Source organism: Pinus tabuliformis, chromosome 3_2 (genome assembly GCF_031772625.1).
Source record: "Pinus tabuliformis cultivar Carrire ecotype Pingquan chromosome 3_2, CPIR1, whole genome shotgun sequence".
Taxonomy (NCBI): domain Eukaryota; kingdom Viridiplantae; phylum Streptophyta; class Pinopsida; order Pinales; family Pinaceae; genus Pinus; species Pinus tabuliformis.
The window spans coordinates 908,590,601-908,608,690 of NC_142302.1; positions in this window are offsets into that span (position 1 = coordinate 908,590,601).

Sequence of the window (18,090 nt, forward strand, 5' to 3'; positions counted from 1 at the left end):
CAAGATCAAAGGGATCAGGGCATGGGGGAATGATCTCCCTATCACCCATCAGTAGTTTGTGGATGACATAATGCTATTCTGTAATGTGTCGTTGAGGGAAGTCAAAAGGATGAAGAATATACTGGATTTGTTTATGGAAGCCTCGGGCACTCAGATCAACAAGGAGAAATCTAGTGCTTACTTTTTTAACACACCAGCCAATGTCAAAGCCTTTCTATCAAGATTGATGGGCTTTAGGGTGGAAGAGCTCCCAACCAAGTACCTAGGTATCTCGTTGACAACCAACTCTTTAAAACTGGCAAATTGGCAGCACACTTTACAGAAATTGCAAAGAAGGATAAATAATTGGGCGTTCCGATCTTTGAACCTGGTAGGAAGAATAGTCCTAGTTAAAGCAGTTCTTCAATCCATACCAATATACCAACTCTCGGGGATGGCAGCACTGAAAGGAGCTTGCACCAAAATGGTAGAAATAGTGAAGAAATTTATATGGGGAGGTGCCCAGCAACAGAAAAAATGGGCATTAATGTCCTGGCAAGGGCTGACCAGAAAAAAGGAAGACGGAGGCCTAGGATTGAAGGACCCTTACCTCATAAACCAAATCATGGGAGCCAAATTATGGTGGAGGTGGATGACAGGAGGAGAGGACCTCTGGAAGAGGATATGGGCCAAGAAGTATAATATGCCAGTAAAACCAGAGGAGATCCTGAGAAATACAGAGAAAAGAAGAGGCTCCAATGTCTGGAACTTGGCCACCGAGAACAGAGACCTAATCACAAATCATGCCTTCTGGGAAATAAGAGATGGTAAAAGTGCAAATTTTTGGGATGAGGCATGGCAACAACGGGACAAACTAAAGGAAAAACAAGAACTCAGAACTATCCAACAGGCTTCAAAAGAAGCAGGGTTAAATCAAGTGAAGGAATACTGGAAAGGAGACCACAGAGAGGAGAACTGGAGAGTATGGAAAAATCCAGATGATTGGGGACAAAATATTGAAGAAGACCAGAAAAGGCACTATATGGAGGAAATGGCAACGCGTAAGATTTTGGTCAGGGAAGGACAGGATATCTTGCGATGGGGTCACACAATGAAAGGAAGCTTCACGGTAAAGGAGGCATATGACCTTAAGACTAAAACAGAACAGGAAGGTAATCAACACCTGTGGAAACAAATCTGGGAAAGGAAATGGTGGCCGAAAGTGGCATACTTTCTATGGTTAACTTGTAAGGGTCAGATACTGACATGGGATCAAATACAAAAAAGAGGGATGCAGGGTCCTGCCCGTTGTGAACTCTGCAAGATGGAAAATGAAAACATAGAGCACTTACTGAATTCCTGTCAGTTTGCTCGAAGACAATGGGATGCTCTCCTTGGCGTCTTTGGAAGAACGGATAGAAACTCGCAAAGTATAAAAGAGACGGTGCAACACTGGGGCCGAGGACATTTTATCAGCCCGGTCCTTAATAGAGCCTGGGGGCTAGCGGTAGGTTTCACTCTATGGATGATATGGAAGGAAAGGAATCGAAGGATATTCAAGAATGAAACACTAACACCGGAGAAGGTATGGGGAAGAATAATAGAGCACATAAGGGAAACCATACTGGCAAAGGAATGGCAGCAAGAGGACTGGAATACCATGACACAAGAAACCAGGATCTTGAAAAAGCTAAATTTAACAAAAGAGATGGTAGGAGAGAAGGGATGGAAAAGAATAAGCACACAGGGGGTACAATCCCAGAGGTATAGTAGACCAGCAGAAGGCTTCATCAAAATGAACTTTGATGGAGCTTACAAAGGTAATCCAGGTAATGCAGGGATGGGCGACATCTTCAGAGACAGTCAGGGCAGGACTAGGCTGATATACACAGCTTACGGAGGCAGGTTGAGCAACAACGAAGCAGAGCTAATGGCGGCTAGACAAGGACTTAGAATAGCGGTTAAGCTGGGTTACAACCAACTAGAAGTGGAAGGGGATTCACTAATGGCCATCAACTTGATGAGGAAGCTGCATTCTGGAACGAATTGGGAAAAGATTAGCCACAGTTGGAGAACAACGAGTCTCATACAGGAGTTGGGTGAAATCATGAACAAATTCGAATATATCATAATTAAGCATGTTAAAAGGGAAGGCAACAAGGCAACCGATTTCCTTGCCAATTGGGGAAGCGAACCGCAATTGGGCCATATGGAAAAAACCTGGCCCATACACCCAAGTGATATAAGAATGTCTCCACTAAGTGATATATTAGTGAAGGATGAAGATACGGCAAAAGAGAAACCATAAGGAGTATAATAAACCCCCGATCGGGGTGACGGAGGCTGTAATGTGCCATAATGGTGATGTCAGACGTATGATGGAGCAAGGACAGGCCAGTGCAGCTCGCATGAGAGCTAACAGGTACGCGGAGAGGTATTGTCATTTGGTAAGGAAAGGTGGCAGAAGGAATGTCAGGCCGGAGAGAGGTGGGGAGGATGGTGATGACGACACGATGAGACAACAGGGTGGTGGCATGTAGGAGTATAGAAGGAGTAAGGCATAGGGGAAGGATAGAAGGCGAGGGAGGCAAAGACGGAGCGGGACGAGGGAGCCAAACAATACACCAGCGAGCAGGGAACGTGTCACCGGGTATGTAAACTGTCGTCCCCTGTTATTGATTTTGCCTTTGGTAGTATGCTGGGGGGGTTAGAACCAGAGGCAGGGGGGAGGAAAACGGTCCTGCCAAGGGAGATAGGAAGAGTGACTAGTCCAGGCCCCAAGATATGGCAGAGCCTGAGAGCTGGGATTTGAACCAGGAGAGGGGTAAGGTCATAAGCAATGACAAAGTGGGGAAGGAGGAGCCTATAGCCTGTGAAATGAGGAGAGACAGTGAGAGGGGCAGAGAGGAGATGAGGATGGAAAGTCAGGGTAGAGGCACCAGGCAGAGTAGTCGATTAAAGGAAGCTAACAAGGAGTGAATAAGAAAGCGGGACTGGGAGGGCGACCCGAAAGGGAACCCAGGCAAGATGATAACGCCACCCCAGGAGGAGCCCTCTGACGAGACTGAGAGGGTAGCCAATTTACATAAGAGGAGGGGAGAGAGTGCTGGGATTATGGCTAATGGCTTTACCATGCTGAGGAATATTCGGGAAGGGGAAAGTCGAACCATAGTGGGGGAGTGGGCAGGCACAGGAGACGCGGATACCAAAAATCTGTGAGAGGAAAAAGCAATTAGGAACAGAGGGAGGGGAGGGGATAATCTCTCGGGAGACCTAGGTATAGGCAATTGCACCCACAAATAGCGAAATCCGAAGTGGATAGGCACTTGGATTGGAGAGGATTTTATCTTAACCCAATATTGTTCGTCCTGTGAACAGATAGAGGGTAGCAGGGAGATGGCTCGGGCAGGACGCGGACGGGGTCGAGGGCGTGGTCGCGGTCGCCAAGGACAGACAAGCACTCACCTGGGGCTGCAGAATATTAATACCCCAGGCCAACAGAGAGGTCGTCGGCCGATGGACGAGGCCATACAGGAAGCGGCCAACACCTATATGAGAAATACAGAAGAAGCTATTCGAGCAATAATTGAAGACATGGAAGCGGAAGTGAAGGAGGAGGAGTCCGAGGAGGAAATGGAAGAGTGGAGGGGTATGGTTTCAGACCCGGGTAACACAAGGGGCAGAATGTCTCAATACAAGCAGACACTGCACCTTTATTGGCTTATGAAGAAGCTGCTCTGCAAGGCAGTTGAACAAGTTTCAATGGGCATGGCTTTAATAACCAGAGACATGCTTGACTACAAGAAAGACTTGCAGACCATACAATTCCAACTCTACAAATAGGACACGAGATTGGACCGAATAAAGATAAAAATCCAGGAGACCAGTGCATGGGGGTTCAACAGCGCACCCAACAATGGTGGAACCAGACCAAGAAGATTAGGATGAGTAGACTTAGTTTCTTTTGTTTTCAGAATAGAATTGTGCTCTTTTTTAGCGGAAAGTCTCTTTATATTTCTGCATGCTCATAGGAACAGTAGATAAAAACTCTATTTTCAATTGTTTGGTTTACATAGCATGGCTAGAAAGACTACAGACATACCAATTTTGGATGGCCTATGTTATATTTAGGTGGCCAAAAAGCTTGGTTTCCCATTGGGCAAGTTGAGGCCACCTATGTCTTGTATGTGTTCTCAGTTTGCGTTTTATAAATAGAAAAGGACCTACCTAAACTTACAAAAAAAAAAATTAGAGACTTTTTTCTTGCCATCTAAATATTTTTCAAATTGTGTATTTGTGACACTTCCACTTTTCACAAAATGTCATTTCATATTTTAGTTTTAGGTAGTATTTATGATGTTTTTATTATTTATTATTTTTGTATTTTTTCTTTTCTTTTCATTTTTTTATAACAATATTTATTGTTCTTTTTTTTTGTAAGGTTAGGGAGGTGAGACGGCCCACAAGGATTTGAATTATTGACTTATCACAAGGAGTGCCTTAACAATGCACTCATCCATCAATCCAAAGCCTCATAGACAAATTAAAAATTTCTCATTATAATGACTATGAAATGTGCTTTTTCAAACAATCACATCAAACCAAATATATGAACCACTAAAACAAAACTTCAAAACCTTTGTTTTGATGGTGTCTACTATTTTCATTGAAACACTAATCTCATAATTAAAATTGTTGTATAAATTAGTAATTTATTTAAGAAATAAGATTAGTTTAGTCATACTTAAATATATTTAATAATATTTAACATGAATTCAAAACACATTATAATTCTTCTAATGTAATATGAAAATAAGGTTGTTCAACCAGGCCAACAAGTTTCACCTTACATACAATAAACTTCAAAATATATTAAAATAATTCTAAACTTAAATTGAGAGGATGTTTGTATAACTATAATCTATAGTATTAAATTTATTAACCATGTGATTTGATTATGGTTACCCATGCAAGCTATATAAATTTTTGAAAATTTTCAAAATTTAAGCTAATATAAGATTGGTCAACTATGTGATTACCTTATGTAGTAGTATTGGATTAACCATGTTTTACTATAGTTGAAGATGCAACCCATAAAATTCAAAGCACATGAAAAAATTCTAAACATAAACTAAGAATAAAATGTATTTAACCATACATTTATAGATTCCTAGTTGACCATTTTGATTATGGATGCAATCAATAAACTTTAGAACACATGTAAACAATTTCAAACACAATTGAAAATAATAAAAGTTTAGCCATGAGGTCAATCATTCTTAGTGGCAACATCTCTATCATGCTAAATGTAAACCTAGTGCCTCTAGGCACAACCACTCCAAGTCAAATCAAAACTATTAAACCTTATCCAAAGTGTGTTCAATCATTTTTTACATAAATTTGAAACACATATTTAACATTCTAACTTAATATGAAAATAAGGTTGGTTCAACCACAACCCCAATAAGTTTTGGTTGATCTTACATGTAATAAAGTTCAAAACATATTGAGGTAGTTCCAAACTTAAATTGAGAGTGATCAAATTGTTGTAACCATGGTCAACGATGTTAAATTTGTTGTCCATGCAATTTGATTCTATAAACTTTAAAATTCATTGAAGCAATTTAAAATTTAAATGAAGGAAAAGAATGGTTTAATTATGGTCAAGTGCATTAACCATATTTGCCATACAACTCATAAAGTTCAAAATAATGGAAACAATTTGAAACATATACTAATAATAAGATAGGTTGACCATATACTCACATTGGTTAGCAAAGCTTGGTTGACCATGTTTAATTATGGTTAAAGATGCAACACATAAAATTCTAAACATATGTAAACAATTCTAAACTTAAATTGAGAACAATATTGGTTTAACCATGTGATGAAGCAATCTTAATGAACCATTTTGATTATGGTTGATAATGTAACTTACTTTACAACACATGAAAACAATTCCAAACACTCACTAAGAAAAATAAGAGTTTAGCCATATGATCAATTGTAAATAATGATAACATCTCTATCATATTAATATAGATCCAGTGCTTTTTGACACAACTACTCCAAACAAACCCAAAAATGTTGCAACTTTGACCAAAACATAAAATTAAATATATGAAGAAAACTTATTAGCAAAGATAGATATTGCCTTAAATCAGAAAGAAAACAAATTAATATCAAACACAAACCCCATCAAATTAGAGAAATAAAAAAATAAAATAGAACCTCAAAAATTTTGTTTTAGCATTTTTCATTTATATTATTTTAGATTTTTTTAGTAAAACATTAATCTAATAAGTTTAAAAAAACGAACTTGATAATTTTTTATAAAAATAAGATTAGTTTAGCCATGGTTCAATGTATTTAATCATAATCATATTGACATGTTCTTTGAAATAAGAATAAGGTTAATTCAACCCTGTCATTAGTGTTTGATTGAGCTTGCAAGCTATAAACTTAAAAAGAATATTGAAATAATAGAGAATAAGGCTATTTTAACCATGGTCGATGGTATTTGGTTGACTAAGTAATTTTCCCACATAAAATAATGAACTAATCGAAAATTCCCATTATGTAAGTCTCTCTCTTCATTCACCTCGCCTTGATCATTATGTGAAGTATGGTGCTTCATTCACCTTGCTTATTATGTGAAGTATTGTAATTGTTACGGGGATTTTACTAGTAGAGCAATACTATATTAGGTGGGTTTATATTGAGGATATATAATAAGGAAAATTTTACTTAATATATTGGGAAATATATATAGGGGGTAAAGGGTTTTTATATTAACAAGTATAAAAAATGGAGTTTAAAGTTAATGAAAAAATATAAACGGATATAAAAAATGTTAATGAAAAATAGATACTTACAATATCTAGTGAAAGTAGGGGTTCTTTAAATTGGGGAGGTGTATTGGGTTCATATTGGTAGGGGGTTAAATAATGTGATTTTTAGAGGTATTTTCCAATATGTAGTCCAATTAGGGGTATTGTTTAGTATGCCATGAATGCGCGCGATATGTCAGAGATTCACTCCCCTGTGGTTATTGCCTATGCAACCTATAAAATTCAAAATCATTAAAGAAATTCAAAACTTAATCCAAGAATAAGATTAGTTTTGGTTTAGTGGTGAAGTATAATATTGATGGTTAACCATGCAACTCATAAACTTCAAAACAAGATTTCGTGATTATGTAATCACTAGGGTCATTATTACTTGGTTGATGATTCTTTATAGTGGCTGATAATACGAGCCATAAATTTCAAAACACATGTGAACCATATAAAACATGAAGTAAGGATAAGATGGGATTAAGTACATATTGAATCAATTATGGTGGACTATTTTGATTATTGTTGACAATGTGACCTGTAAGCTTCAAAACACATATGAACACTTCCCAATATAAATATAAAACAATATGAGTTATAGAAACTTCATTATAGAACAGTCAATAATTCTATGCACTCGATATATTTGATATATACACGCATGCATTATCATAATGTTTAATATAAAGTCTCCCCATTTCACATGTGTAGACACTCTAGGGATTTGATCTCTAGAATCAAGTATCAAGGTGGCTATAACCAAGTAAACGTTGGCTTGATGTGCCCACGTCTATTTCCACCAGGTTGCATAGTACGTGTACATATAAAATCATTTTAAGTTTTGTTTATTAATGAACTTAAACATATTTTTTTGTGAATGTATCTCACTATTTATACATTAATTCTTTTAATTAATGTTAGTTATGATAGTGAGATCTCAACTACCTTTGTTGTAGGCTTCTTTCACTAAATCAGCCATCATTCATAGGGTGCCTAAATGATCTTGTTAGTCACAACATGCCAATGTACTAGAATTCTCATAGTATAGGTCATTCTTTTTCTCATCACTCAATGGTATAGTGGATCACACTTTTTTGGAATGCAGTTTTTTATTCTCAGTAGTAAGAACATGTCGATGGCCCATAATATAGTCTATTTAAACTTATTAGCTTAGATATGATCATGCTAATGAGTCAACAAATCGGTTCAATTAGAAGATAAAATTAACATTTTTTTTTCTTAAATTCTGAGAGACATTTCGTAGGTGTTAGTTCTCAAAAAGAGGGTCTACATGAAATGAATATAATTAAATGTTCAAATATTTCCTTTTCTTAAATGAAAATACTTTTATAAATTATTCCTTTGTTTAACTTTCTAGGAAAATTGTGTGCTCCTATAGACTAATCAATATAATCATCTTGAGAGATTCCTAGGGAAGATAATATTTACAATATGATGTTTACATTAATTAGCACATCACAAGAGATTGCATATTTATCTTAGTACAAACAATACCCCACTAACAGTTCTCAAAGTTTGTAGGTTGTACTACACTCTCTTCCCACTTTGGATGGATGTATACAATTCCATTGGGCCATGCATTGAAATCATTTTTACATTAATATACAAAAGGTGAGATAAAGTTTAGATCCTAGATATAAATAAGAAAATATATGATTTTGTAGAAATTGCAAGAAATTTTCTACTGCTAATGAAACCAGATCGAAATCAAGAGACTAAAATTTCTTCTATTATTTTGTGGAAAGGAAAGCACACGATAGAAACACATGCAATAATATAAAACCATCAAAACACAAGGAACACAATGATTTTACAGCGAAACCCAACTGGGAAAAACTCGTCCACTGCTTCGCATTAATTCAGATGAGAATATGGATCAATTACAATGTCTTGCTTCAATCCTGAAGCACACCATACACTGCAATTTTGATCTCCTACTCTTTGACTTGATCTAGCCAACACTTAGCCAATTCAAGCCTCGACCTTCCTCCTATTTCCTTGCATAATCCTAAAAGATACTAACCCCTAAAAAATAGGGGAATTCCCTATTTCCTTACACAAATCCTAAAGGAATTAACCACCTGTTCAATGTAAAAACATTTTACACTCAACTAGTATACAATTGATAATTACAATGCGCCTTTTCCTCTACTCCAACTAGGCAATTCAAATTCCATGCATGATTGAGTTTATTTTTAGTAAATTGATTAGTTAACTGAGAGAACAATGGGTTAACAATTGTTATAATTACTCAATTGAACTCTTACTGACTCCACTAAAGACTATATCTTAGTTAACTAAGTTTAATTAACAATAAATCCACTAGATTGCTAAATTTTAACAATCAACTCATGCACAAATCTACTTCTAGCCTATAACTTAAGTTTTTTGACTTAACTAGGAGACAAAGTTATGTCACTCCAGATAACTATAATCCACGTCATCATGTTGATATGGAAAAATGAATTTCTCCATTTGACTAAGACACAAGTCAAATGAAGACTTTTCTTGCTACATTTTAACACTCCCTCTTAGCAAGAAAATGGTTTTGCACCACCCCTATCCTTCACATGTGGAACTCGAATTTGCCTCTTGACAATGCCTTTGTCAAAATATCTGCATCCTACTTTTCTATGGGAATGTATTGCAACATCATGATTCTCCTCTGCACACAATCTCTCAAGTGATGGTACCTGATATCAATGTGCTTAGACCTGTCATGAAATATTGGATTTTCAGAGAGTTTGATACAACTCTGATTATCATAGTAAATCATAGTAGGATCCATCTCCTAACTGAAAATACCAACAAGAATTTTTCTCATCCATATGGCCTTGCATGTTGCTTGACTAGCAACCATATACTCGACCTCTACTGAGTTGGGTGCTACAAATATTTGTTTCTTGCCATACCAGGAAATAGTTGTTGCCCCAACGCCTGAAGATTACTCCTAAAGTGCTCTTCCTGTCTGATGGACTCCCTGCCCAATCTGCATTAGTGAAGCCTTGGAGCTTCACACCATCAGTCCTCTTGTACCATAGCCCAAAATTTGTTGTGCCTCTGAGGTATCTAAGCACATGTTTTGTTGCTTTCCAATGAAGCTTGGTAGGCTTCACCATAAACTGACTCAGTTGATTAACTACATAACATATGTCGAGCCTTGTGTTCACCAGATACATCAAGGACCCCACTAGTTTTCTGTAGATGGTAGCATTTGTTTCCCCTCCTGTAGAAGCATCCTACTTCCTATAGTTGGTAGCTAGAGGAGTGTCCATAGGCTTTCAGTCCTGCATATGGAATCTCTGAAGTATTTTAGAGGTATACTTCCCTCGACCCACAAACATATCTCCATCTCCCTGCCACACCTCCAAACCAAGGAAGTAGTGCATCAAGCCCATGTCCTTCATCTCAAATTCTCTTGCAAGGTCCTCCTTGCAATAATGGATCAACTTCGCATACCCTCTTAGTATCAAGTCATCTACATACAGGATTATAATGAGCAATTTTCCATCTACCACAATGTAGTATAGATTGGCATATGCTTCACTCTTAGTGAAGCCCAGTCGACTGAGATAAGTGTCTATTCGAGTGTACCAAGTATGGGGTGCTTGTTTGAGACCATAAATGGCTCTCTTGAGTTTGTACACATGTGTCTCCTTGTAAACTGTCTCAAACCCCTTAGGTTTCTCTATGTAAATCTCTTCCTCAACCACTCCATTGAGGAAGGCAGTCTTCACATCCATCTGGTGGATCTTCCACCCCATCTGTGCAGCTAATGCTAGAATAGTTCTAATGGAGGAGTATCTTGCCACTAGGGAAAATGTCTCCTCATAATCAACTCCCTCTACCTGTGAGAATCCTTTGGCCACAAATATGGCCTTGTACTTCTTGATACTCATATCAACTGCACGTTTCACTTTGTATTGTTGAAAATGGCAACAAGAAATGCTAAAAATAGAAGTGCTAAAAATAGCACTGCTATAAATAGCAGTTCAGGTACCAGTGTTGGACATAGCAAAAAGGAATGAAAAATTGAAGTGCTAAAAATAGCATTGCTATAAATAGCATTTTGGGATACCTTCCTATTTTAGTTAGTCCCTGAACTAAAATAGTGAAGTAAAATTCGAATTTGATCTTAGTAGTTGTTTGTAAAATAATTAATTATTCATCTTGAGTTAATTAGTTGTAGAAAATCAAACATGAAGTCTATGTGGGGGCATGCAATAGTTTCTCCATTAATTGAGGAATTTATCCATCAATTAAAGAGATAAGGATGAGTTGTAATTAGTTGGCTCAGTTAACTGAGTCAAGTCCAGTTAGATTAATTCAAACAGTTTGTTGAATTAATTGTGAGTTCAATTAGTTAATGCTTGCATGCATGTAACTGCTGCTCTCCAGATAACTGAACATTCTCTCATAAATAACTCATGCATTTCAGTTCAGACAGAGACCCAATTGAGATCAAAGGAATGGACAATGTAGTATCAGTTGGAGGATTTTTCCTATATAGGAAACTCATCCATGCAGAAGGATTTATCTCCTTTAGGTTTGTGCAGTTATTTATGAGCCAAGTGAGCAGTGTGAGGTGGGAATTCACACAAGTGGAAGCACTGGACCCCAGGAAAAACTGCGCAAGGAAATAGGAGGCTTGGAGGGCAGAGGAGAAGGTTTGGAGAAGCCTTTGACTGTCTATGAGCAACATTGTTTGATTGCAGAGAGAGCAGGATAGCTTGAGAGTTGATTCTTTTTGTAACTTGAACAAGATTTCCACTTGTATGATAATACAGAGATTGGGGTTTTAGGCTGAGGCTTTCCTCGGGTTATTTCTTCTGTGTTATGTGTGATTGATTTCTCATTCTCAGTTATATGTGTTCTCTTGATCTTGCTCAATTCGATTAAGCTTCCACAAAGTGTTATAGAAGTAGATCTTGTATTGTGTTTTAGCATATTGCATAATCTGTTGATCTATAGTGGTAATTTCTACATGTATATCCATCTAGAATCAACCATTGGCTTGTTCTTTGGTCTTGGCACCACCTACCATACATTGTTCTTCATGATGGAGTCATAATCCTCCACTGTGGAATCTACCCATTCTGGTTGGGAAACTGCCTCCTCAAATGGAGAAGGCTCATAATCAATGAGTTATGTCATAAATGTTGTTAGTGTCCTATATTATAGTAGTTAAAAAATAAGTTTTGGTATTTTCAATTTATTTGGAAGATGTCTAAAGGTTAAGCTTTTATCTTCTAGAGATCAAGCTATTGGTTTTATTATAGAAAAAAGTTGCATTATTCAACGTAATTGTATCAAAGTTTGTGAAGGGTCATAAAAATAGTCATTCATATCTTAGAGGTCGAGTTAATTGGGTCTAGGTTCATGTTTCACCAAAAAATCAAGAGCAAGGTCATGGTGTCTTGTCTTGTCATCATTGGAACAAATTTGTACGATACTTGATTCAGTTATAATGTCAAATCATAACTTGTCAATCACATTGGTACAACATTTGGGAGGATAGCATTGCGCTTATGACAATTGTTGCGTTTTATGATTAACGTTCAAATATTGTCATCATCAATCTTGAAATTCAAATTTATCCACCTTGGGAGTTCAAATGTTGGGTTAAATTCTAAATGCACAAAACCATTCATTTTTTCCATCGGAAGGTTGTTGAGCATCACTTAAGATTCATTGTGCAAAGGAGGCAGGGGATGCACTACACTTACAAACAGGTGCTGCGTTTTTTCCAAGTCAGTGGTCAAATTGCTTATCTAGAGGTCAAGAAGCATTTTCCCCCATGCGTTGTGATTTTTGGCGTTGTGCATGTGTTTTTAATTTTGCCATTGTGACCAAGCAACATTTCAGTTGTTGTTTTGGGATTGAGAGATCTTTTTTGGTTGAATGAGGTTGTATAAGGAGGTCATATACTGTTTGAATATTTCTTGAGAGTACAATCAATCAGACTCGAGAAACCATGAAACTTTGTTTAAAGAGTATCTTAAACAATAGTCGTTGTATTTTGGCTAAGCATTAAGGTTAGGATTTTGTTGAAAAACAAGAAATTTGTCATCTTTTTGGTGAGTGGAGGTTTGAAAAGGAGCATCAGCATCATGTCAACATCACCAATAGGAAGTGTCTTTATCAACAATCTCAGCATCGATCAAAACCATGAAGAACAGGTAGTATTGTGCTTTCTCACTTGCATTGTGCTTTTGATGTAGGTGAAATTTTGAGAGGTGGGAGCTTGGTGTGATGAAAGAAAGTTTCTAAGGAGGAATATTATGATGTTTAGGCATTTTCAAACATGCAGGTGTCATCAAGCAACTCGGGGAGTGACCAGAGCAAAATCAACTATTAATGTGTTGTGCAATTATGTTGCACTTCTTCTACAAGAAGAATGTTTGGGGTTTAAAGGTTTGTGTACGGCATAGAAGTTTTCTCACAGGTTTAAAATGTTGTATGGACATTTCCATACCATCCCAGTACCCTAATCATGTCAGATGATGGCCGGAGATAGTATAATCTTGGAGTGTTACGCTTTCACATAGTCACATTATTTTCATTGTATCTCTTAAACCTTGTACCTATTTTCCATGAAATTTTCACAGGAGATGCATGGGGGTGAGATGAATAAACCCACTTAATTTCAGGTCAAAATTATTCATGGTTTTCGAGAAATGATCTACCATCATATACAACCACTTTTAGATTTTCTTAAGATCCGTGAGTCGAATTTGGCTCAAAATTTGTGTGGAGAATGGTTATAAATCTATTAATTTTATGTTAAAAAAATCAGCTCAATTTGGCTTACTATTTTGGAGATATTAAAAAAAAATACAATTGTTGCACTTTTCTGTTGCGTTTTTTTTTTTTTGTTTCTGCTGAACTAAGAGGTTGCATAGTGTCGGCGCTGCGCTTCCACACAGTCATCCTTTTGACTGAGATTTTCATGCCAAAACTTATTGTAATTTGTTTGTATGCTCATGGTAAATGTTATGAGGCAATTAAGGACTTATAAGCTCAATTTAGACTTAGTATTTAATGTAAATATGCTTAGAAAAGATTTGGTCAAATAGTTCCTATTTTTCTAGAAAATAGTTCTATATTCTCTGCATTAGCAAGCAAAAAAATCCTATTAGGGAATTTGGTTCCTAGATGTGGGAACTTATTTTTTTCATCTATTTATAATGCAATTATAATTGAGAAAAGGGTTGGTCATGTTTGAGAAGAAAGAACATTGTGTGTATTGAATTTTCTTACTTTTTCCATTGAATGATAGGACAAACGCTGAATTTTACAGGGATTCCTGTGTTAGTTGCTTTGGAGATGTGATTATTGGTTTTGTAATTTATCTTTTGTATCATTCATGGTTTGAAATGTGTCTTCTTGTTTATTTGAACAAAGATATTGACTCAAGATTCACTTTAAATGGTGCTTTGTTTCAGTTTGCTAAACATTTATGTTTTTTTATATAATTCCATTTAGAATTCATCTTGTTGCTTGATGCTTTGTATGTCATTTTCCATTCATCTTCTACTCACCCTCCTACAATGATTTTGACTGAAAAAAACTCGAAAAAGACTATCTACCTTGCCCCTATAGAAGATCCCTCTTTCTCTTTATCCTCTTGATGAACCTAGGTATTGCAACAAGAATGCTGCAACTCCCAGGGCTACCAGCTTTACTTATCAACCTGAGGTTCATACAAACTTGGAGGTGACAGTGTTATACACACAAGTAGAAGTGAAGGTCCTACCTATTGTCACTGTTTATCTAGTAAAAGACCCCAAAGGTTCCAAGACAGACTTCTATAGGGTCAGAAGAAGCTTAATTCTTTAATGGAAGAAGAGCAAACCTATTCTAAGAGAGAGCTACTCTACTGCAGTAATGAAGAAAATAGCATGTAATGCTAAATCACACCATAACCCAACTAAGCAACTAAAAAACTATGCTAAGCAAAATTTATAAAATAATCACTAACCTAAGGCTACTATCTAAGTTATAGAGGTAAAGAGAATTAAACCATACTAAGGTGTAAGCAAAGAAACTTAAGCTAAATCGGTTTTCAAGCGGAAGAGAAATCGAAGTTCGAAATCAATGAAAGGAGGACGTGAGGATGTAGTAGTGCATAGGGACCATTGGATCGATCAACGAGCAGAAGATGGATGGTGAAGATCTTATCGTGAAGGCTTAATTCAATAAATGGATGAACAGGGTGAATGCATAGGATGAATGACTGAGGTCTTATTGCGGAGGTTAAGTGGATAGATGGACGAATGAACAGGATGAGCGATGAGATCTTATCGCGAAGGCTTAAGTGACTAGATGGATGAATAGGGTGAATGCAGTGATGAATGACTGAGATCTTATCACGAAGGCTTAAGTCACTAGATGGATGAACAGGGTGAACATACAGGATGAATGGTTGAGGTCTTATCGTGGAGGTTAAGTTAAGAGATGGACGCACAGGGTAACGAAGTGATGAATGGCTAAAATCTTATCGCGCGGATTAAGTAAAGATATGGATAGACAAGATTAACCAGAGGATGGACAGCGAAGATCGTATCACGGGAAAAAGAAACGTGAGAAAATGATGGAGCAGGTTTCTAAGGCGGTAAGTAGTTTCTCACACGCCCTCAAGGCCGTAAGCGGAATTATGAAATTTCGCGCGATTAGCCTTATTGCATGACACGTAGCACGAGAAAACCACTTTTCTTGTGTGCTCTCGAGCAGATAACGGTCGTGCAATAATCCGTGCGAGATTGCGTGATAGTCGTTGGATCAGGCAGGGCTGATCAACGGTGGAGATCGGCCAAGCTAGTTGGCGATCGGGTGATGCGATAGTCGTTGGTTCAGGAAAGGCAGATGGACGGTGGGGGTTTAAAGCGCATAATGTGTTGAGGTGATGCGATAGCTGAATCAAGATACAGATTGACGGTGGATATTAAAGCACATAAAGTAAGTGGAAGACTTCACACGAGGCAGCAGTTGGGGAAAATAATGAATTGGATGGTGATTGTAAAGGTTTGTTGTGGATCGGATGGTGAGGAAGCAATGCATGAAGAACGTGATGAAGGAGCTTTCAAAGGAAAACGACAGAAAAACCAGTGAGGGTGAACAAATAACTGCATCGAATAGCAAACTCCATAGCTCGTGCGAGAACCAGAAAATTGTTTTTTGGGGGTTGCTGAAGGGTCTCTTCCTCAAGTCATGGTTCCAGAGGGAGGAAATGAGGCCGAGACACCTGCACACAACCTTATGGTGATCTTTTCTCCTAGCTAACCTATAAACTAAAAGAAGGCACAAATGGAAGTAAACTACAGTAAATGCAGCTACTGAAGAAAATGAACATAAAAACCATGAATAATCTACGCTATACTATTGTAATGAAAATGAATCTACTTAAGCAAATAAAACAGAAAACCATGAATCTACTTAAGCAAATGAACAGAACCAGGAAGCTACTTAAGCAAATGAACAAAACCAGAAATCTATGCTAGCATACATGTACAGTAAAGAGGAGCTTTGGCTGCTCAGGTTGGGCCCTAACCCAAGAGCTTCATCCCTCTGAGTTAACTTAGAGATGGCTTAAAACATAACTCGTTCTCATTATGAAAACCATGGATTACAGAACAAATTGTCACAAGTCTTGCAGCTCAGAAATAAAGTAGAGTTTTACAATGAAAGTCTGAATCCTACTGAGGTCCTAAGCCTCTCTATTTATACATATGAAGTCTCTAATAACTTCCTTACCCTTAGGGAGGCTTGGCTTCCCACTCAAGATAAATTGGTTTGTGTCACTTTAACTTGCTCAATTGTCTTCTAGTCTTCAAAGTGATGGTTGTTTGCACTCCGAGCTGATGGAGGAATATTCGAATCGAGGGGTAGTAAATGAGGAGGATTTACCTCCTATAATTACTCTCCCTTTTCCCACTCTAGTTTTGACCAAGGTCTTTGCCATAGTTCCTTGCTTTTATCCTTTATGCCTGCATTTTTTCTTGCTTCTATCGTTTATTCTTGCATTATATGCACATTAGACCACAAAGAAAAATATCCAACTCTAACTTATCTCATAAACAAAATATAATCAAAAGTATGCAATAAGTTGTGAGAATAGTTGGTTCAACTAAGCTAGGAGGTGAATTAAGGCCAATTAAGGCCCATATAATTACCCAGTGATGAGGCTCATCATCAACCCCCTACTGAAAGTGTTGCTCATCCTCTAAGAAACTTAGTCCATGTCCATGTCCTCCATGGCTCTGGTAGCCTCTCTAACATCCCATTCTTCTGTCGTGGTCTCTTCTTCTTGTTTATAGAAGCTTGCTTTTCTTTCTACTTCTTCTCGCCCTCTTCTTCTTTTCTCCCTTCTAGCATCCCTAGGAGTAGTGGTGGATTGAGTTTTAGGCCTATCCAATTGACCTTCATCCTTTGCATTGATTGCTTATACATAAGTGTCGTGTTAAGTTCCTTTATCAACCTTTGAGGGGAGTGATATTCTCTGATCTTCAAGTTGTGTGGTAGTGTGTTCCATCTCTTTTAGCAGGCATGTATATTATCATCTCTTAGCAGCCTAAACATATCCTTGAAATGTGGAATTGATTGCTCTTGGGCCGCAAGATATCTAGGTGCCAGTTGAGGATCATTTGCAATTAGATTATGGGTGTTGATTAGGGCCATGGGATTTGTTTGTTCAAATCTGATGAAAAGAGGTTCATTTTTCTCTCTGGCCAATATTCTTTTCATTTCTGTAGCCCTTGACTTCTCATGGTTTATCAATGATGCCAAAACCATTAATTGTAGATCTCTTAGCTTTGCATTAAGATCCCAAATATTCATGTATGTGAGGGCCATGTTGTGCAAGTAAAACTCAACCATTTTAGCCCTATCCTTTAGTGCACTCTGATAAAAAAGATCAATAAAGTGTTTGTAGTCCTGAAATGGCATGGTGCCCCTTTGTGCTAGTGTTTTAATCAGAAATTGCAGCCATTGTTCTCTGAGGTAAGGAGCATAGGATTTAGCTGGCATCCTACACTAGATGGCCTTTTGTTGTTCTTTCTCCTCTATTTCAATGCCTTCTTCCTCTTCCTGTTTCAACATCATCCTCCTTCTCTTCTTCTTCATCATGTTCCTCTGTATTAGTTTCTTCTTCCTCTTCTGTTTCAACATCATCCTCCTTCTCTTTTGCTTCATCATGTTCCTCAGTATTAGTTTCTTCTTCATCCATCTCATCCATGTCTAGCTCTATATCTTCTTT